Genomic DNA, 23165 nt, shown 5'->3' with positions numbered 1-23165 from the left:
TCCTGTTCTGGGAAGATCCCATGTGCCACGGAGTAACTAAGCCCGCCCGCCACAACTACTGAGCCTGCGCTCTAGAGCCCGTGTGTCACAACTACTGAGCCCACGTGCCACAACTACGGAAGCCTGCGTGCCTAGAGCCCGTGCTCCGCAACAAGAGAAGCCACTGCAATGAGAAGCCCGTGCACCACAGCCAAGAGTAGCCCCCGCTCACTGCAACTAGAGAACGCCCTCTAGCAGCAACAAAGTCCCAATGCAGCCCAAAATAAATTAATTAATTTTTAAAAATTGAATTATTTTCAAGGGGACAATGTATAAAAGTACAATAAAAGTCCCGCTTCATAACCCCCCAATCCCACTCTCAAGATGTAATAGATATGGTGTGATACAATTTATAGTCGTCGTACTACTACTACTCCTCCCACCACAGCCGAAATCCTCTGAGCCCGGTGCAGCAGCTTCCTTTCACAATGCTAGGACCGGCCACAAAACAGATGATAATCCCTTTGCACATTTCAAGGAGCAGCACCAAGGGAACAGTACCTGGGAAATGCCACTGACAGCTCAGAATATCCATGGCATTTCTAGAGCCTCGGCACTGCTCTTGCTCTGGGAATGAAGGTCCAAAAAGCACGTCAGCGAATGTTCATACTTGTAAACAAGCTCCACCTCTGAAACACAATCTACATAGAACCACATATACAAGCCTGCACAATGGATGAAGCCAACGTCTCCTCCACGATTGCCCTTCTGACAACTTCATTGTCTCCTCAACCATAAAAGGTGAACTTCAAACTCACGACCTTGCCTTGTCACCAGAAACATCCAAGCTTGGATCAGTCTTTCTAAGACCAGATATTTGCTCTGTGAGCTACTACAGACTTGTCCCATACACAGAAGTAGAACAGGATTATTTCTATCTACCCGGGGACCTGGAGTCTTTCACATTGCTCCTGTTAAAACTCTCAGAACACCAAAACTTTACCTACAAAGGGTTCAAGCTATGACACTCCCAATTTTCACAAACCTCCTCATCTCTTGTGAGTCACATGCAGCCAATTCCAGGAAGTGGAAACATGGTTGTGAGGATGAAACTGACTTTGGGGCTCCCCTTGGATATGGTCTTCCAGACTTACCAAAAGGCCATTAAGAGGACGGTTTACCCCACCTCAGGGAAACCCGAGGCAGTACTTGCAGTCAAGGGCTGGCCATGGCTTCTGAGCTACCTCCAAAAAGAATTTCATACTGTACCTGGATCTGCTGAAGCCATTTCTGACTGTCCGAGAGCCAGCATGTACCGTTCCTGAACTGCCTCCATTGTGGATCATCAGTAGGGCTGTCAGATTTACTAAATAAAAATACAGGATACCCAGTTAAACTTGAACTTCACATGAATAGTAAGTCATCGCTTTTAGTATAAGTAGATCCTATGTACTATTTGGGGCATACTTATCTTCAAAATGTACTCGTTGTTTTTCTGACATTCATATTTAACTAAACAGCCTATATTTTATCTGTCAACCCTACTCATCAGAAATGATGGAGGCTTATAGAGATCCAAGAGATGCCTCAGAGCATCCTCAGCTTTTATTTCTATGTCCTGGACAGTGAACCCGAGTTTCCCACTCCCATTAATTGGCTATAATGGAGTGTATTCTCCATGTTAGAGCTTTTGCTACTTGTCATTGTTATTATCTTCCTCTCACAGCAGTGAGAGGCCCGCATATTGCAAAACAAACTAACAAAAAGGAATAAGCTTGAATAATTCCTCCAAATCTCAGTGGTTTAAAACAACAAAGGTTCATTTCCCGCTCCTTGTACATGCCCATCATGGGCTGCCTAGGAGTTCTGCTCTTCATTTTCCTTATTCCTGCCCCCAGCAGGACAAAGCCACCTCTCTCAGTCATCTTTGTAGACAGAAAGAATTCTGGAGCCTCACACTGGCAGTGTGAGTTCTGGCCCAAAAGTAACACACATCACTTCCACCCAAAATTGTTGACCACAATCTTATTTTTAGGGAAACCACTGCCCAAAACTGCCTGCCCTGACCAGGCCCGATAGTAACCACTTGCACGAGTTATCTTAAAACAGGAGGTCCTGCTAAGGAACGCGGCACTAACCAACTACCACCAACCGGAAGAATTCGGGAAAGGTCAAAAGGAGAGAGGAGACTCCTGTCCATATGTCCTACCAACCTCCCAGAATCCTTCTCGCTGGAACCTATCTTAGCTGAGCAATGTGTGCACCACCAGAAAGGATCCTGAGTCAGAATGACTGGCCGGAGACAACCCAGAAACTAACCCCATTACCATAAAACCTGAGACTGCGAGCCACATGGCAGAGCAGTTCTCCTGGCTTCCCTTCCCCTGCTGCTCTGCACCCGGACACCCCTTCCCAATAAAGTCTGTTGCTTTGTCAGCACGTGTGTCTCCTCAGAAAATTCTTTTCTGAGTGGTAGACAAGAGCCCACCCTTGGGCCCTGGAAGAGGTCCCTCTTCCTGCAACATTATCATGTGTCTCTCCATTTTCTAAACTCCTTAGGCAAAAGTAATTGTGAACAATACTACTGAATAGTACAGAAAACATACAGAAAAATTCTAATCCCTCCCTGTTAAATAGGAGACTTGACAAAACCACCAAGCTATGCATTCACAAAACTGGGTCTAGAACTCACATCTCTTAGGTCATGATTCAGAACCTTTTCCCACTATGCTATATGTTAGGATTTTTACACCAAGACAATGTAGTTGGGTTAATAATGCCTTTCCTTCATTTTTTGTTTTTGTTTTTTTTTTTTTTCATAAATTGATTCAGGAGGGAGGCTTTGGAAGCCCCTAAAACACTTGCCTTAAACTGAAAAGCAACTGGAAAATAATCCCACTGCCTTTTGAAATGTTTGACCTAGTAAAGATTAGATGTCTGGGAGGCTTTTATGTTCTGAATATAAGGAATAAAAAGGAAACAATCTTCCTAAGACTTTAGGAAACAGGCGGAAAAACTCTTGACTCCCACTTTGCTATTTTGATTAGCTCGTTGACACTTCAGTTCTTTGACTAATAGCAGTGGCAACAGCTGGAGTTTAGCCAAGATAAAAGTATATATAATAGGGTGGCGGCCCCTGCAGAACCACATACCACTGTAAATGCTTTAGCTCAATCCTATTTGCTCATAGGTCTGTGCAAAGTAACAAATGGTTCTGAAACATTTATTCCAAATAGCTTTCTTATTACTTTAAAGATAACTTGGCTGCCAAATACTTGCTCCCTGGTGAAAAAGAATGCATATATGGGAGGAGGATTTATGTATCAAGATATGCTGCTTATTTCCCTCCTGCTGATACAACGCACATCTAATGAATTAGAGATAATCTTCCTCTCTTCCCCAAATTGTAGATAAATGAGTATGTCGTTTCTCCCTCCCTTCAATTCATCCTGGTCATAGTTATTTTCTTTAAGAATATTATTCCCCTGCTTAAATCTTAAATGGCTTCCCAATGCGAGAAGAAGAAAACCGAAAATAGTCAACCGAACGTTCAAAGCCCCGTAGGGTTGAAGACCCTGCCGAGTTTTCCAGACTAAGCGTAACACTCACCTTCCCGCCTCCACTCAACTAGGCCAGACTTCCCTCCCTCCATCAGAGGACAGGCGCTTGCTCAACTCATTTCTTTCAAGAGTATGATTTTTCAAAGTACAAATTGTTTTTAAGTTCAATTAAAATCCCACTTTCTACAGGAAGCCCTTCCAGATATCCCAGTGAGAATGGACCACACATTTTCCCAGCATGTTAGTTGTACCTCTGTGATAACTCTTTTCACATCCTTCAGTCGGGCAGACTCTTAATGAATGTGTCTGATTTCCCCCACAACATAGAGTAGGAGCCCTTGGAAAGTAGAGGCCATGATTCCTTATCTCTGGATTTTCCACATCTCCTTGCACTGAGTATGATCCCTAGCAGGACCCTGTGGGCTCCTGGGCACAAAGCCTGTATCGGTGTCCCCCATTTCTTGATTACAGGAAATAGGCTTCATTCAGCCTCCATGACCTTCCCTGAGTTCCAAGGAGCAGGTTCAAACAGTTGCTAGTTAGAGAAGGGAGGGGATGCGAGACAAGGGAGGAATAGTCAAAAGAAACACTAGTGCAGCCTTGGGGCAGGGTCTTGGTTCCCCCTTAAGGGATACACATAACAATATCTTTGAGCTGTTTTGCAGATACTGAAACCCCCACTAGGTGGGAGAAGTTAATGGTGTGCTACCCACAAACACGCAGACCCCAGAACCAGTTGGAACCGTAAGGTTGATGATGCTGACACCCACTTACCTCACCACCAACCAATCAGAGAAATGTCCATGAGCTGATCATGCTCTCCTCTTTGAACGATTACTATAAAACTCCTCACTACCCTCTCCAGGTCAGGGACACAGAGTTTTGAGGGCAATCGCCTGCTCTAGCCCCCTTTGCCTGGCAAAGCAATAAAGCTATTCTTTTCTACTTCACCCACAACTCTGTCTTGAGATTTAATTCAGTGTCAGGGTACGGAGGCCGGATTCGGCTTCAAGTATGAGCTCCCCTACTTGCTCCTCTATCCCGCAAAAAAAAACAAAAGCTTAAATAAATCACCAAAGTACTGGATCTTCTTCCTCCCTAGGCAAAACAATGTCCTGACCAGTGGCCTCTCTTCCTTTTCCCCATACCAGCACAGGAATGCCATCTCTGCATTTATGCTTGCCTGTCACCATGTTCATGTAACTGAACAAAAGTGACAGCCCTCGGGCTTCCCTGGTGGCGCAGTGGTTGGGAGTCCGCCTGCCGATGCAGGGGACACGGGTTCGTGCCCCGGTCCGGGAGCATCCCGCATGCCGCGGAGCCGCTGGGCCCGTGAGCCATGGCCGCTGGGCCTGCACGTCCGGAGCCTGTGCTCCGCAACGGGAGAGGCCACAACAGTGAGAGGCCCACGTACCGCAAAAAAAAAAAAAAAAAAAGTCACAGCCCTGTTCATCCCATGTCCTGTGTAATCCACCCAACTCCCTTCGTCTCCATCTAAAACTATTTTTTACACTGCCTAAAATTTAACCATAGAGAATCAGGACTTTGAATGTTTACCCTTCCAAGATTTTTATTAAAATACAAGTAACCTCATGAGAAGTGGTGCCTTAACTTAAACCATCATCAGCCACTGTTTTAGCAAGGACTAGGGGAAAACAGGCTGAGAATTGGGCCATTTTTTAATGGCATTGGAAATGTAGAGACAGGAAGAAGAAGAAATGGTATCTGATCAGGAGGCAGATGTTGGGGAGGTGGTGAAAAAGTACCAAAAATAAATATTCAACTTCCTCATAAATTTGCAACAGACAAAATCTTCCTGAGCTGGTGTCCCTGTGTGAAGCAATGTATTAAGGACATAAGACATAGAGATCCACTGCAAATTAATCATGTTAATAAACTGAGCTGAGACTCACAGAGTTCAAATAACTAGGGTTGAGAAGAATATTCGAAGTTTATTTTTAAAGGAGCCCAGAGATTGAGGTAAAACCCACAGCTGTAAAGAACACCTTTGCATCAAGGACTTAGCTTCTGGGTATGAATTGTAAGTAAGGGAAGCAGCCTTAGAAAGCAGAATCAGATGATTACTGGTGCCTAGGAAAACCTCTGGCCTAAAGAAGTCATCTGAAGTTAGCCCCATCTTCCTCTAAACCCATTCGGTAGGGTTTTGAAAGTCTCTTCCATGAACATAATACACTTGACATGAATTCATGGAAGTAAATGAGGTTAACAGGATCTGACCAACACCTTAGTGTCTCTTCCAAAGGATGGGCAGTGTATCCATAATGAGGAAAGGGATATGAAATGCTCACAAATCCCATGATGAAAATGCCTCTTGGTCTATAAATCATGTTTCCCTGCTCTTCATAGCTCTGAAAAGGATTAGAGAGAAACCTACTCCTGGGTGTGACAACTGGGGTCATGAAGATTAGATGTTGCCATGAGCCCACAGAGTCTGCCCTGCAGAAAGCAGTAAAATGATCAAACCCCCACTCCTTCTGCTGGAATATTTACTGTTGACACAAGAGTTCAGCTGTAGACTATGAGCAAAAACCTTCTGTCAATCACTTTCAGTCCTTAATTGGATAAAAAGAGCTAGAGATCTTTCAAAACAGTTGAAGATTGCTACCTGACAGGGAGCTGGGAGTAGTGCAACTGGCATATGGGTAATTTTTAAGGCTACTTTTAAGTGTGAAGCCCTTTGACTGGTTCTCTGTCTCATGGGTGTCCCAAAATTTCCATCTCACTGAAATTTGGAAAAGAATTCAGGTTCTGTCTTTCCCCAGAGAGGGGAGGCAGCCACAAGCTTTACAAACCTAGAGTTTGTACATACAGCGAAGTTAGATTCGCTTACTATTGGAGCCTGACAATACTTGATACCTGATAAAAATCACTGTCAAATAACATTTATAAGAACCCAATTGCATGAGATGGGGTACGATGTTGAGGATCACAAGCAGTTACAGCAAAGGCCCCCAGGTGCCCAGAGTTTAGGGCAAGCAAATGAGTATATAGGAAAGGCAAAATTTTAAAATGGCAGACCAAATTTGAATGGACCAAGTAACTGCTTTGCCATTGTACATTCTTCCTATTCCCCGTCACCCATCCATCTATCCATCCCCCCAAAACATACCCCAACCCTAGTGACAAAGGTGGAGGCAAAGCCTGGAAGGACAGTCCACAGGTACTGAGATGCTCAGGGTTGGGAAGGACTTTGATGCTTGTGAAATCCAATCCATGGTACCTTTGAATTTCCTCTGCCATGGCTCCACCAAGTAATTACTTGGCACATGTCCTAGGACCTTCAGGGACTGGGAATCCACCACTTTCTAAAACAACAACAACAAAAAACTCAACATATTTAGGCAGATAAAACATATTTAGGCAGATAGAACAAAAAATTCTTCCTTGTAAGGACAAATCCACTTCCCCAGAGCCTGTGGCTTCTGGTTGCATCTTTTAGGGCCGCAGAGGAAAAAAAAATCAACATTCCTCTTCCACAAGACAATCCTTCTAACATTTGAAGACTGTTATCTCAGCCCTTCAAGTCTTTTCTGCAGCTGCACAGCCCTATTTCCCTAAACGTCCAGATTTCATTTCCACATTGTGATTCAAACTTTCTCCTGAATGTGTGTCCTAGTTGCTTTATATTTATCTTAGTCTACAGTCCCCAGAACTTAACACAGTATTCCAACTAAGGTCTGACCAAGGCAAAGCAGAGTGGGGTTCTTACCTCCCCCACCAGAGATACTTCTCTTAAGACTGGCTTTTTGGTAGCCACATCAAACTGCTAACTCCTACTGAGCTGATACAGCCACTTTAAAGTAGCCAAGTCATACTTCAAAACCATTATTTCTCACCAAGTAATGGAGCTATCTGGGTTATCCAGACCTCTTCTATCCCTCACCCAAAGACCATCCATAAACCTCACCCCACCAACATAAAAGCACAAGAAATGGGTAAAGTTTTCTGTTTTGTACATTCCTTGGAAAAAGCTGAAAATTATTTGATTCGCCCAAGGCTCTTGAAAATACCCCAGGTCAGGGGCTTCCCCGGTGGCGCAGTGGTTGAGAGTACGCCTGCCGATGCAGGGGACACGGGTTCGTGCCCCGGCCCGGGAAGATCCCACATGCCGCGGAGCGGCTGGGCCCGTGAGCCATGGCCGCTGAGCTTGCACGTCCGGAGCCTGTGCTCCGCAACGGGAGAGGTCACAACAGTGAGAGGCCCGCATACCACACACACAAAAAAATACCCGAGGTCAAAAATTGTCATCTCAAAACGTTATGCAACTCGGTGAGCTAATTTCATGAATCTTTAAATCCCATGAAGGATACCTAATACGTTAGACCATTAAGTGGATCCTGCCTAATTAACAGTAAATCCTAGGGGAAAGAGTGCAAGTCTGTCATTAGAGTCACCTGAGTCTGAATCTCAGCCGTATTCATAAAGTGCTGTTGGCCCAGGACAACTTATTCTGAGTCTTGCTTTCCTCCCCTAGAAATGGGGCTAATACATCCATCTTGCCATGGCCTTGTATAAAGTACTTGACACAATGCCTGGCCTGTGGCAGATGGGCAGTAAATGCTATGTTTCCCCTCGCAGCACAGATTATTACAGCTTACACCCCATTTCCCTTAGTAGATTCCTAGCTCTTAGACAAAGGGCCCAGGACTTGCTTGTCTTCACATCCCCCAGACCCTCAACACCAGCGTTAAGTAGACACACATTCCTCTTGAATATAAATGTGAGCATTTGGCTTTAAATTCAGTTGTGTATCATATAGAAATAATTACATTTCTGCTCTGGCCTCTCAGTTTCAAAGGGGTATTTTTTAATTCCCAGGGAATAGCTAAGATTACCTATTATTAAAAAGAAAAAAGAGGGCTTCCCTGGTGGCGCAGTGGTTGAGAGTCCGCCTGCCGATGCAGGGGACACGGGTTCGTGCCCCTATCCCGGAAGATCCCACATGCCGCGGAGCGGCTGGGCCCGCGAGCCATGGCCACGGAGCCTGTGTGTCCGGAGCCTGTGCTCCGCAACGGGAGAGGCCACAGCAGTGAGAGGCCCGCGTACAGCAAAAAAAAAAAAAAAAAAAAAAAAAGATAGACTCTACTCAAGTCTCGGGCAATCGTGTTCAAATGGTGCTCTAAGTCTCGGAGAACAGGTTGACATTGACATTTCTAATATTCTTAATGCTGACCCAATTTTAAGCTCTATTCCTCTCCTCAGGTAACCGCGTTTCAAGACACAGCCAGAAACAGGAGGGACAAGACGAGGCTCTGACGGGGAAAGCCAACCTCTGATATATCCAATTTCTGACCTATGGCTCAGTCAGCTCAAGGAAACTTTTGTGGGTCCCCAGTGTCTTCCCAGGGCGACAGACACTCCCACACGGCCTCAACCAGGCTGAGGTAATTGTTACTGTTACGGCTTTAACAATGTGAGTGGGAGAACATGAGAATTCTGAAAGAGATTTATTTACTGCAAAGCATCCCAAATATCTCATTAATCTGCTTTTCATTTGGCAAACTCTTCCTTCGTTAAAAGTGCCACGCTCTGCTCTGTGATTTATGACAAAGCAAAAACGTCTCTGGGAGGCAAAGCAGCAAAATGGAAAGAATGGGGGCTCTGGAACAAGTCAGACGTGAGTTTGATTTCCAAGTGTGCTACTTACTTGTTCTGTGACTGTGGGCAGTTTTCCTTAGCCTGTTAGAACCCCATCTTCCTCATCTGTCAAGAGAAGATGATTGTCCTGTCCTGGTTTATGAATATTGAGATCAGCCCTAGGCCCTAGGGCACTATGTTTGTTTCTCCTTTAAGGTTCAGTGGTCACCTGCAAAAGGAAGATCATTATATTACCAACTTCATACACTTCGTGATGAGGATTTAAATGGGTGAATGTATGTAAACTAATTAGAACAGAGTCTGGCACAGAGGAAGTTCTATACAAGCGTGTGTTATCATCATTAAGGATTAAATGACACACATAAAGGACGCTTTGAATGGTGACTTGCACCTGTTACATATGAGGTGCTCAATACATGTACGGGAAAACATCTCCCCTCCCAACTAGAGACTTTTCCTCGGGGTCTGAAGAAACTCCTTGGGTGGGAGGAGCTTTTCAAAATTATATACTCAGGGCTTCCCTGGTGGCGCAGTGGTTGAGAGTCCGCCTGCCGATGCAGGGGACACGGGTTCGTGCCCCGGTCCGGGAGGATCCCACATGCCGCGGAGCAGCTGGGCCAGTGAGCCGTGGCTGCTGAGTCTGCGCGTCCGGAGCCTGTGCTCCATAACGGGAGAGGCCACAACAGTGAGAGGCCCGCGTACCGAAAAAAAAAAAAATTATATACTCAGAACTTTAGAGAAGGAGGGATCACGTAGATAAAAACTGTTTACAAAGAAACAGACTGACGGAGGTAGAGGGGGAGAGCAGGGATGAGAGGTAGGAGAAGGGAGCTTCCCTGGTAAGGTGGCACAGTTGTCAGAAAAGAAAATTCCAGGTCTCCTGATACCCAGATGACTACATTCTTTTCCCCGGGTCATGCTGCCTTTTAAGTGTTGTCTTGATTGAGAAACACCTTCCTACAAACAGAGTTCAAATTGTCAGGTGATCTCTGATCTTCTTTGAGGTTCTAATAAAATGAGAATAAGGAAAAGACATGGACTCAGGATGGTTTAGGAAGATACTGGGAACGTAAAGGGAGAGAACGGCTCCCCCCCAAAATCCCAATTCAGAGCAGGGACTATTTACCTCACTCTGGACAGTAAAATAGGGGCAGTGCACCCGGGTACTTGCCACCCCCAAATCCAAATCCAGGAAGCTCTGCCTCCCTTGGTTAATTTTAAACGCTGCTTTCATATCGCAGTTTAGATTTGTTTTGTTTTGTATGTACAGTATCAGTGAGCTCCAGATTCCTTATTCCTTAGCTCTAGGAATGAGAGCCCTTTCCAGCTGATTTGGTGTCACTCACCACTGAGGGAGGTAGAATATTCCTCTTCTGATTGGAAATACTCACTTTATTTCAGTGAGTCTCCTTCATGTCTTTCCCTTCAATCAGGGAGATAGATCTCACCTAGGGCGTTCTGCCTTTCAAAGCAGTTTTCACTTCAATAACTAAGATTTTTTAAATTTTTTCAAGTAACCAAAGAAACAGAAGCCAAGAGTACAAGAAAGAGAGCACAGAAAAATAGAAGGGAAAAAAAATCAGCCCCAGGGTGAACACAAGTATTGATATATGGGGTCCCCTAAGCTTGAGTCTAGGCTCTATTTTGTGCTTAAATCCTGGGCTCCTCTGGCAGCTAATAGGTATTAATGTCTGCCAAAAAACACTAGTAAGTATTTTCATGAGGAACCAAGGGGAGGATAAGGTGATGGTCTTAATATAGTTTTAATGTTCCCCAGCTCTGTCCGTGGCCTACCTACCCTCATGGACTCAGTGCTAAAAAGAGAAGGCTGTCCATCTAAAAATAAAGAGAAGGCATACTAACAACCCTGCCCTGCTATGAGATCCATGCATATCCCGAAAGGGAGAGGACTCCATGTCCTGCTTCTGCCTGGCTCACATCAAGAACTCCAAGAAGGGCTTCCCTGGTGGCGCAGTGGTTGAGAGTCCGCCTGCCGGTGCAGGGGACACGGGTTCGTGCCCTGGTGTGGGAAGATCCCACATGCCGTGGAGTGGCTGGGCCTGTGAGCCAGGGCCCTGAGCCTGCGCGTCCGGAGCCTGTGCTCCGCAACGGGAGAGGCCACAACAGTGAGAGGCCCGTGTACCGCAAAAAAAAAGAACTCCAAGAAAGAAATCAGAGGCAGAGGCAAGAACGGTACCAGGGAAGGCTGCCAACTGAGAGCAAAATCTGTGTCCCCTATGAGGGCAACCAGCCTACCACCACGGGGGCTGAAGTGGAGGAGGAAGGAAACGTATCCTGGAACCCACAGGAGGTGGACAGAACGGGAGCACATGTAGGAGACAACCCCTGGGACTCTGCTGGGGCTGGGTGGGGAGGACATGGAGATTTGTAATAGCCAAAGAGATAAAAAGCTAAAAATACGGGTTATTACCATTGCTGTGACCCCTTTTAAAACTCCAGGCTAGCGTGGCCTGAGAAAATGGGTTGACATTGGTAATATCAACTCCTTCTGTTATTTCTCTACAGTTTAATCTGCACACAGTGTTGTAACGAGGATCCCTAGTGGGCTGTATTCATCCAGACTAAATCTCTTCTGATGCAGGTGTTCCCAGTAAAAGAAATACGATTCTTGAATCTTAGAATTTAATTATGTGCTGCTCTTTGTATATTAAAGTAATTCAAACTACTGTACCACTGGGGTATATAATTTGTATTACTTTTCTTATAAGTGGAATGGGCTGGTAAAGAATCATGCATTTTCTCACGAAGGTTCCCTTGCAACTAATCACACACGTTTGAGAAATAGCAGGTCAGGACTAGAGTCACCATGTGTGTCCATGAGACAATTTCTCTGCAAAGAAGCAATAATAATATAAAGAACAGTTAAATCAATTAAACAAGGAGACCATTAGACTGAGGCAGCTCTAATACATTAGCAGCCTACGTAAGCAAACCAAAACCTAAGCCTGTAATGCCTCAAGGTTAAGAAAGTGAAACCTAAGGACAACCAATCGCAGACAGCCAATTCAGCTTTTCCAAATAATGCAAATGCTACAGCCAGTCAGATAATTCCCTCGCTTTGCTCCCCCTGCATCTTCTCTACAGAAGTCTTTCTCCCAGCTCCTGTATGGGGAGCATCCTAACCGTTTCCCATTCGGTGCTGCTCGATTCAAATCAATTTTTGCTGAAATAAACTCTTAAAATTTGAATATGCCTCAGTTTATCTTTTAACAGAACTAAGCAACACTAGTCCAGAAGATACACTGAAAAGCCTTATTATTAGCTAAAGCCTAGCCTTAACCTGTCTGGGTCTCAGTTTCCTCATGAGTTAAAAAAAAATTTGCAGTTAAAAAGATTTCATATGCCTCCCCTTGGAGTTCTTGTGAGGGCCAAAAGAGAGTGTTTGAAACATTTTCTAACCTGTAAATTACTATAAAAATAAGGGGCCACCTAGTCCATTGGAGTAATGGAACTTTGTTTTCAGGTAAGTTAAAATACCAGCTTCAGCAAAGAAAAAGACCAAATCCCCTTCAATCACAGTATCTGGGCAGTTCTGGCTCATATTAGAAATCTCTGTATGATGTTACATTCTAACATCCGATATTAAGCTTTCTTTCAGAGAATAAAGAAAATATGTGCTAATATTAAGTTATTCTTGCCATTGTTGTCTTAAATGAATGTGGGTGTCTTCTTAAGGCACTTTATACAAATCAATATGCCACCAACCTAGTGAAATGTGGCCACAACACACACCAAAAGAACGACTAGAGAGAAACGTCCATCCCATGAAAAAAACTAGTGACTTTTAGTGAACAGAATAAGGAAGAACTTAAATTGGAGTCTGTGGGTGGTGACAGCAGAAGAAGTGGGTCATCCTTTTAAAGCTCATTTCCTCCGAAGTTTTATGTTAATAGAGGCCCAACCACCAAAAAGTGAGTTTCCATATTGCCTAGGGAAAATATGTGAATATTTTTCAAATAACTTTCCTTAATACCCTATGCAACTGAGAAATCCCACAGGCCTGTAAATCTTAACAAAGCCATTGTTTCCAGGTCTAAACCCTGCCTTTGGGTTTGGCTTTCTCCCCTTCTTTATGGACGAATAACATTTTCAATCAAGTTGTTTTTCTTCTTACTCTGGGAACCAAGCTCATTTTGCATAAACATAATCCTCTCTGGCATAAAGCCAGAGATTTTCAGGCTCTCTGGCTTTACCTTCCCTTTCTCATCACTACTAGAACATGAAAGTCACACTCCAGGAATCTCAGGGGGTGCAGGAGAGATGCTGTGCAGTGGGATGCAAGTTGCTTCTGAAATCTTAAGAGCAGGGTCACCTCAGAGAAGATGCTTCACACCCAAGTCAGGTTCTCAATTGTAAACCATGTATAATAGTGACACTGGTAAGAATCAGATAAGACTTCACTCAATGACTGCTCTTCTATGAATGCTCTTCTGTCCACTTTCCCCCTCCCTTAATGAGAATGGGCCACTCGCCACCTTTGCCTCCACAACTAAGGTATATACGAGCTTCGATCACAACGTTTCCGTCATTTACTTGCTTTTTTTGGGGGGCCGTGCGCCTTGTGGGGATCAGTTCCCCGACCAGGGATGGAACCTGGGCCCCCTGAAGTGGAAGCACAGAGTCCTAACCACTGGACCAGCAGGGAATTCCCTCATTTACTTGTCTGTATTTCTGTCTACCCTCACCAGACTGAAGACTTTTACAGGGCAGTACCTTTGTCTTATTTATTTCAGAAATCCCCAAACCACGCTTGCCAATGTTTGTTATGTAATAGGCTCTAAAGAAATGTCTGTTGAAGGATTAATTTGTTAATTGACTGACTAGTTGATTGATTGAATGAATGCCACAGATGAAAGCACCTTAGAAACCTCCTATCGCTAGACAAATGTAAGTCATTATTATGTGGAATTCCATAAATTAGCTTTGAACGTGAGGTAATTAGGCAATTGTTCAAAGTCAAGAGGTAATGGACCTTTTAAATGTTCTTATTTCATATCATCCTTTGTTTTTGTTTATTTATTTAATCCAGACAGCTGCCAAGAATTTACACATCTTAAGGTAATAACACACTAAAAAAAACACAAAAAACACTCCCTGCCACAGAAATACTGAGAAATATTCTGCTGGCTAAATTAGAACTGACTCTTAGAGACACAATGATGAAATTACAGACTTTAAGTTCTTCCTCGAGTACAAACTGGTGTCCTGGGGAGACCATTAATGCTAATGCCAACACAGAACAATGAGGGGACTGTCCTCAGATGCCCATTTTGTTTTTACCAGTTGCTCTCGGTATGAGAGTACTTACAGGAAGTAGCTGGGTGTTTGGGTTTTTTTTTTCACTATTCACTTCATAAATATTGGACACTAGCTGTGTGTTGGCTAACTATAAGAGATGCAAACAAGGATTTCAAGGTGGCGCGCAGGTTGCATGAAAGGTTCTTGACAAGATTACATATACCATAACCAAGGCAGAATGAAATGCCATAAGACAAACAGAAATACAAAACTCCCCAGTGCAGTAACAGGCCCCTGGAGAAGATCAGAAAAGACTCCATGGAGGAGGTGGTAACTGTGATGAAAGTTAGGCTTTGGACAATACGTCAATCCACATAGACAAGGAGAACAGCATGGTGGGACTGGGGAAGAGTGGGGATTCCAAGGAGGAATGATGCTATACAGAAATTACGGAAGGGAGTGCCAGCTCCCATGGCTGTTTTTAGTCTTCATTTCCAGAAGTTTCCATTCCATCTGCTCCTGGTATGCTAATTTGACTCTGGTAATAACCAATTTGACATTAGTGTATTTAATGTAAAATAACACTGATATCATTACTATAAGTCTCTCTCTTTTCACAGCAGCAATAAATAGTATCTTGAAGCAATAGATCAAATACTACATTTATATAATATCCCTAGAGAAATTATTCAAAATTGAAGCACATTTTGAGTATATAGTAATTATATTTTCTTTAATTTTCCTTGGAATTCAAAACAAATACTTCTCAGCATTTTCTGAAAATGATCTGTGCTTAACATGGAAAAACCTTTCAATTACTATAGCATAACATCTTGCCAACTTCTACATCATTTAATCCTTGCCAGATTCTAATTCTAGCATTAGAATTAGCTTCTCTGGAATATTTTTACGAGCTGGGAATGGACATGTTTAACTGTATAACATTTCTTAACTTCATCAAATTCTAGAACAGCCCCTTCAATCTGTGATAGAAATAAAGAATCAGTTTAATGGTATATCTCTCAAACTAATGTTCTGAAGGATATTAACAGGTGTTTCATTAAAAAATGAGAAATGTTAATGGAACAAAGTAAATATTTCCACACTTATGTGTGGAATCTAAAACATTCAACAAACTAGTGAATAAAACAAAAAGCAGGCAGACTAGCAGATATAGAGAATGGACTGGTGGTTGCCAGTGAGGAGAGGGAGGGGGAAGGGGCATTATAGGGGTAGGGGATTGAATATGGGGTTCTTATCAGATTATATGAAATCATGTGTATGAAACTTTTGCAAATTGTAAAGCATTGTAGAATTTAAAGAATCTTTCATTCAATAAAACTAATAGTTAAAATTTTTTTAATTTTAAAAAATATTCACTTAGATTTGAATAGGGAAGATTACCTGAATATATATTTGGACTGCTCATAGAGTAGGTGATTCAATACCTGACAAAATAAAGGGTACACCTTTTCCAACTAGACACCTCAGGAGTCTATAACTTTACTCCAACAATATCGCCTTTATTCAAAATATTTCTGAACACCTCTTTTAAATTTTCCTTTAGTTTATGACATAGACTCAGTGGTGACAACTTTTCATCATTTATGGGTAGATTTTATTTGGAGAATAGACAAAGACATTCAGTGCCAGATCTGGAAAATAAGGTAAATGGCCTTTTGATCACCTGGAATCTTCCTATGAAGTAATGACACCAACTTTCTTGTGTAACTTATGAAGTGGTTACAAAACCAGTAAGATAGGAAGAATTCCAAAGTGTTTTAAATAATGGTAGCATCATTAGAAAAGATATCTTTCTCCAAAAAGAATGTGACAAATTAAACTTTTTGTATGAACATTTAGATATGGTTGTTCAAAATAGTTCTCAATCCTTTTTTTCTCATTTTGTTCAAAAGTAACTTGTCAACTTAAGGCAAATTCCTAAAGATACCTACCTACCTACCAAATGGGTTATTTCCCTTTCAAGGATTGTTTGAAAGGAGAAGTGAGACTTACTCCGTCAGTTCTGGCTCCCTCCCCTTTACAGGGTAGAAAAAAACCTGAGAGGAGAAAAAGACAAGACAAGATTGGGGGTGGGGATATGGGAGGTAGTCAGCAGATATTATTAATGGCCTGGAAGTCAATCAGATTCACAAGGCAAAAGGATTGTTTCAGAATCTCCCAATACCTCTCAAAGCAACTAGGCAAACCTCTGATGGTTTCCAGTCCTAATAGTTACATTACATGGATTTTAAATAACCTCAAAGCTATGGTCCTTTTGGCACTGAGCAATACAGCAATGGGCATTTAAGACACCTGGCTTCCAACATCCATCCTGCCCCTGCTGGTGGGGCCTTAGCACCTGAGGTAGAGAACTCTGTTTTGTTCATTAATGAATCCCAAGCATTTACAATATATACTCGTAGGTGCTCAATAAACACTTCAAGTAAGAAGGCTTACTCTCACTAGGCCTCAATTTCCTTATGTGTTAAAGAAGGATATTAGCTTAGACCAAGAGATTCCTATCATAATCATGAACTTACTAATGGAGACTCATCATTTTTTCTTTCCTCTGCTTTCCAGTGGCAAAAACCTTTCCCCAAACTATACCAAAGAGCCAATGGTCAGCTGTCTCTTCCTCATGCCTGACTACCATCTATATTATCAACAGACATTTTGCTTTCATAAACTCAAGATTTTCCAGAAATGAGGAGGTGTAGCTAAGATGATGGAGTAGGAAGAGGTGAGCTCACCCTGAGCTCACCTCCTCCCATGGGCACACCAATACTACAACTATTTACAGAGCCACGATTGATGAGAATGATCTGAAGACTAGCAGAAAAGATTTCCCAACTAAAAATATAAAGAAGCACAGTGAGGACTTCCCTGGTGGCGCAGTAGTTAAGAATCCACCTGCCAATGTAGGGGACACGGGTTCGATCCCTGCTCTGGGCAGATCCCACATGCGGCAGAGCAACTAAGCCCATGAGCCACAGCTACTGAGACTGCACTCTAGAGCCTGTGAGCCACAAACTACTGAAGCCCACGTGCCACAACTACTGATGCCTGCGTGCCTAGAGCCTGTGCTCTGCAACAAGAGAAGCCACCACAGTGAGAAGCCCGTGCACCACAACGAAGAGTAGCCTCCGCTCACCGCAGCTAGAGAAAGCCCGCACGCAGCAATGAAGACCCAACACAGCCAAAAATAAATAAGTTAAAAAAAAAAAAAAGAATCACAATGAGATGGGTAGGAGGAGTGGATATGTAGTAAACTCAGGAGCCACACCCCTGGGGTAGGTGACCCACAACTGGAAGGATAACCACAACTACAGAGGTTCTCTCCAAGGAGCAAGAGCTCCAAACCCCACATTGGGCTCCCCAGCCAGGGGGTCCTGCACTGGGAAGATGAGCCCCCAGAACAACTGGCTTTGCAGACCAGCAGAACTTGTATATGGGAGAGCCAGAGGGCTCTGGGAAATAGCCTAAAGGGCACATGCACAATTTCACATACTCCAAATCCCTGTGCAGAAGCAGTAATTTGAAAGGAATTTGGGTCAGACCCACTTGCTGATCTTGGGGAGCCTCCCAAAGAGGCAAGAGGCTAATGGGACTCCCCCTGGGGACAGAAACACTGGTGCCAGCCATTTTGGGGAGCTCGTTCTACCATGAGGACACTGGAACTGGTAAGCACCACTTTGGAGTCCATCTGCTAGCTTATTAGTGCCAGGGGCTTACCGGCCCACCCAGTGCCAGCCCCGAGCCTCCCCAGCCCCACAGCCAGCCTAATAGGGACCCAGCCCTGACCATCAGAGAGCCAACACTGGCCCCAGGACCCACAAGGCCACACAGCCAGCCATGCTGAGACTTATCCCCACCCACCAGCAGGTCAGCATCCACTGCACAAGGTAAGCCTGGCAGCCAACCTGGCTGGGAGGTGTGGCAGTCAAACCCTGTCTACTAGCACACCCACAATAGTCAGCCCCACCATAAAGAAGGGCCCACACAGCCCACATAAGAGTACTCCTAAAGCATATATCTCTGAAGACCAGAGGGGAACGTGCTGCTAGGCCCCATAGTATGTCTCTAATATGGCCACTTCTCCAAGATTGGGAAGCATAACCAATCTACTGAATACATAGAAATAAACAGAGAATTAGGCAAAATGAGGAGACAGAGAAATATATGCCAAATGAATAAACAAGGCAAACATCAGAAAAAGAACTAAATGAAGTGGAGATAAGCAGTCTACCCAATAAAAAGTTCAAGGTAATGATCATAAAGATGCTTAATGAACTCAGGTGAAGAATAGAGAAACATAGTGATAAATTTAACAAAAAGTTAGAAAATATGAAGAAGAACCAAAGAGAGCTAAAGAATACAATAACTGAAATAAAAATACACTAGAAGGAATCAACAGTAGATCAGATGATACAGAGGAACAGCTCAGTGAATTGGAGGACAGAGTAGTGGAAATCACTGAAGGTGAACAGAAAAAAAAATTTTTTTTTAAATGAGGATAGTTTAAGACACCTCTGGGACAACATCAAGAGTACGAACATTCACATTATAAGCGTCCTAGAAGTAGGAGAGAGAAAGGAACAGAGACTTTATCTGAAGAAATAATAGCTGAAAACTTTCCTAACCTGAGTGAAGGAAACAGACATCCAGTTCCAAGAAGCACAGGGAGTCCCAAACAGGATTAACCCAAAGAGGTCCACACCAAGATACACTGTAATTTAAATGGCAAAAATTAAAGATAAAGAGAGAGTCTTAAAAGCAGCAAGAGGAAAGCAGCTAGTTACACACAAGGGAACTCCCATATGACTGACTATCAGCTGACTTTTCAGCAGAAATTTTGCAGGCCAGAAGGGAGTAGCATGATATATTCAAAGTGATGATAGGAGGGAGTTCCTTGGCAGTCCAGTGGCTGGGACTCCATGCTCTTGCTGCCGAGAGACTGGGTTCAATCCCTGGTCGGGGAACTAAGACCCCACAAACCACATGTCACAGCCAAAAAAAAAAAAAGTGATGAAGGAAAAAACACAACCAAGAATACTCTACCTGTCAAAGTTGTCATTTGGATATAAAGGAAAGATAAAGAGTTTTACAGACAAACAGAAGCTAAAAGAGCTCAGCATCACTAAACTCACCTTACAAGAAATGTCAAAGGGACTTCTCTAAGCAGAAAAGACCAGAATTAGAAATATAAAAATTATAAAAGGAAAAATTCCATTGGTAAAGGCAAACATACAGTAAAGGTAGGAGATCAATTACTTATAAAGCTAGTAGGAAGGTTGAAGACAAAAGTAGTAAAAATCATCTTTATCCACAATAAGTAATTAAGGGATACATAAAAAGATGTAAAATATGATGTCAAGAACATTAAGCATGCACAGGGCAACAGAGGGTGAGTAAAAATGCAGGGTTGTAAGAATGCATTCAACCTTAAGAGATCATAAACTTAAAATAAACATATATATATATATATATGGCCACCACAAACAAAAACCCATAACAGATACAAAAATAGAGAAAAAGGAGTCCAAACACAGTATAAAGGTAGCCATGAAATCACAAGAGAAGGCAGCAAAAGAAGAAAGGAAAAAAAAGAACTACAAAAACCACCCCAAAACAATTAAGAAAATGGCAAAAAGTACATACCTATCAATTCTTACTTAAAATATAAATGGACTAGATGTTCTAGTCAAAAGACATAAGGTACCTGAATGGATTAAACAAAACAAGACCCATATATATGCTGCCTACAAGGAACTCACTTCAGATCTAATGACACACAGAATAAATGTGTGGGGATGGAAAAAGGTATTACACGTAAATGGAAATTGAAAGAAAGCCAAAATACAATACTTAAATCTGACAAAATAGACTTTAAAATAAAGACTGTTAAAAATCCACAAACAATAAATGCTGAACAGGGTGTGGAGAGAAGGGAACCTGTTGGTGGGAATGTAAATTGGTGCAGCCACTATGGAGAACAGTTTGAAGGTTCCTTAAGAAACTAAAAAGAGAGCTAGCATGTGATCCTGCAATCCTACTCCTGGGCATATACCTGGAGAAAAACATGGTTCAAAAGGATACAATGTTCATTGCAGTGCTGTTTACAATAGTCAAGACATGGAAGCAACCTAAATGTCCATCGACAGAAGAATGGATAAAAAAGACGTGGTACATATATACAATGGAATATTACTCAGCCATTAAAAAGAATAAAATAATGCCACTTGCAGCAACATGGACGGACCTAGAGATCGTCATACTGAGTGAAGTAAGTCAGACAGAGAAAGAGAAATATCGTATGATATTGCTTATATGCGAAATCTTAAAAAATGATACAAATGAACTTATTTACAAAACAGAAACAGATTCACATACTTAGAGAATGAATTTATGGTTACCAGGGGAGAAGGGTGGTGGGAGGGATATTAGAGCGTTTGGGATTGACATGTACACACTGCTATATTTAAAATGGATAACCAACAAGGACCTACTGTATAGCACAAGGAACTCTGCTTAATATTCTATAACAATCTAATTGCGAAAAGAATTTGAAAAAGAATAGATACATGTATATGTATAACTGAATCACTTTGCTGTACACCTGAAAGTAACACAACATTGTTAATCAACTATACTCCAATATAAAATAAAAAGTTAAAAAATAAAATAAAGACTGTTACAAGAGACAAACAAGGACACTACAAAATGATCATCGATCAATCCAAGAAGAAGATATAACAATTGTAAATATATATGCACCCAAAATAGGAGTGCCTCAATATATAAGGCAAATATTAACAGACATAAAGGGAGAAATCAACAATAACACAATAATAGTAGGGGACTTTAACACCCCACATACATCAATGGACAGATCATCCAGACAGAAAAATCAATAAAGAAACACTCGCCTTAAATGACACATTAGACCTCATGGACTTAATAGATATCTATAGAACACTTCATGCAAAAGCAGGAGAATACACAATCTTTTCAAGTTCACGTGGAACGTTCTCCAGGATAGATCACATGCTAGGCATAGAACAAGTCTCAACAAGTTTACGAATACTGAAATCATATCAAGCATTTTTTCTGACCACAATGCTATGAGACTAGAAATCAACTACAAGAAAAAACTACAAAAAAACACAAACATGTGGAGGCTAAGCAATAGGCCACTAAACAACCAATGGGTCACTGAAGAAATCAAAGAGGCAATCAAAAAATACCTAGAGGCAAATGAAAATGGAAACAATGATCCAAAATCTATGGGACACAGCAAAAGCAGTTCAAAGAGGGAAGTTTATAGCAATACAAGCCTACCTCAGTAAACAAGAAAAATCTCAAGTAAACAACCTAACTTTACCTAAAGGAACTAAAAAAGGATAAAACAAAGCCAAAATTAATAGAAGGAAAAAAATCATAAAGCTCAGAGCAGAAATAAATGAAATATAGAGACTAAAAAACCAAAAGATCAATGAAACTAAGAGCTGGTCTCTGACAAGATGAACAAAGTTGATAAACCTTTAGCTAGATTAACCAAGAAAAAAAGATAGGGCCCAAGTGACTAAAATCAGAAAGGAAAGAAAAGTTACAACAAACATCACCAAAATAAAAAGGATCATAAGAGATTACTATAAACAATTATATGCTAAAAATATGGACAACCTAGAAGAAATGGATAAATTCCTAGAAACACACAATCCTCCAAGACTGAATCAGGAAGAAATAAAAAATATGAACAGACCAATTACCAGGAATAAAATTGAATCAGTAATAAACAAACAAACAAACAAAACTCCAAACAAAGAACAGTCCAGGAACAGATGGCTTCACAGGAGAATTCTACCAAACATTTAGAGAAGAGTTAACACTTATCCTTCTCAAACTATTCCCTAAAACTGCAGAGGAAGGTACTCATTGTGAGGCCAGCATTACCCTGATACCAAAACCAGGTACCAAAGACACCACAAAAAAACAAAACTGCAAGCCAATATCACTGATGAATATAGAAGCAAAAATCCTCAACAAAATATTAGCAAACCAAATTCAACAATACATTAAAAGGATCATCCACCATGATCAAGTGCGATTTATTCCAGGGATTCAAGGATGGATCCATATCCACAAATCAATAAGGTGAACACCACATTAACAAACTGAAGAACAAAAACTATATAATTATCTCAATAGATGTAGAAAAGGCTTTTGATAAAACTCAACATCCCCTTAGGGTAAAAACTCTCCAGAAAGTAGGTAGAGAGGGAATATCCTCAATATAATAAAGTCCAAATATCACAAGCCTACAGCCAACACCATACTCAACAGTGAAAAGCTAAAACCATTTCCTCTATCAGGAACAAGACAAGGATGCCCACTCTCACCACTTTTATTCAACATAGTATTGGAAACACTAGCTACAGAAATCAGACAAGAAAAAGAAATAAAAGGAATCCAAAATGGAAAGAAAGAAGTAAAACTATCACTGTTTGCAGATGACATAAAACTATATATAGAAGATCGTAAAGATGCCACCAAAAAAAATCAGAACTAATAAATAAATTCAGTAAAGTTGCAGGATACAAAATTAATATACAGAAATCTGTTGTGCTTCTATACACTAACAATGAACTATCAAAAAGAGAAATTAAGAAAACAATCCCATTTACAATTGCATCAAAAGAATAAATACCCAGGAATAAATCTAACCAAAGAGGTAAAAGACCTGTA

The 23165-nt window shown here is 41.9% G+C and overlaps 1 long non-coding RNA gene across 2 annotated transcripts in view; it reads right to left on the bottom strand.

Annotated features, from left to right (window-relative positions):
* Positions 1–422: 422 nt before the first annotated feature.
* Positions 423–23165, bottom strand: part of LOC308615726 — a 48300-nt gene continuing 25557 nt past the window's right edge. Inside the window, exons 3-5 of one of the 2 annotated variants that reach the window (XR_014015623.1) lie at positions 9208–9366; positions 6781–6865; positions 423–1345 (exon numbers count right to left, since the gene is read on the bottom strand). This is a non-coding gene — a long non-coding RNA (uncharacterized lncRNA). Of the gene's footprint in view, positions 1346–6780; positions 6866–9207; positions 9948–23165 lie in introns of those variants that run through there. The other variant, XR_014015624.1, reaches the window with a different exon arrangement.

Source organism: Mesoplodon bidens, assembly GCF_964165515.1.
Source record: "Mesoplodon bidens genome assembly, chromosome: 4".
Taxonomy (NCBI): Eukaryota; Metazoa; Chordata; class Mammalia; order Artiodactyla; family Ziphiidae; genus Mesoplodon; species Mesoplodon bidens.
Note: the sequence above shows the minus strand (reverse complement) of the source record. Positions and strands in the feature narration are given on the sequence as shown.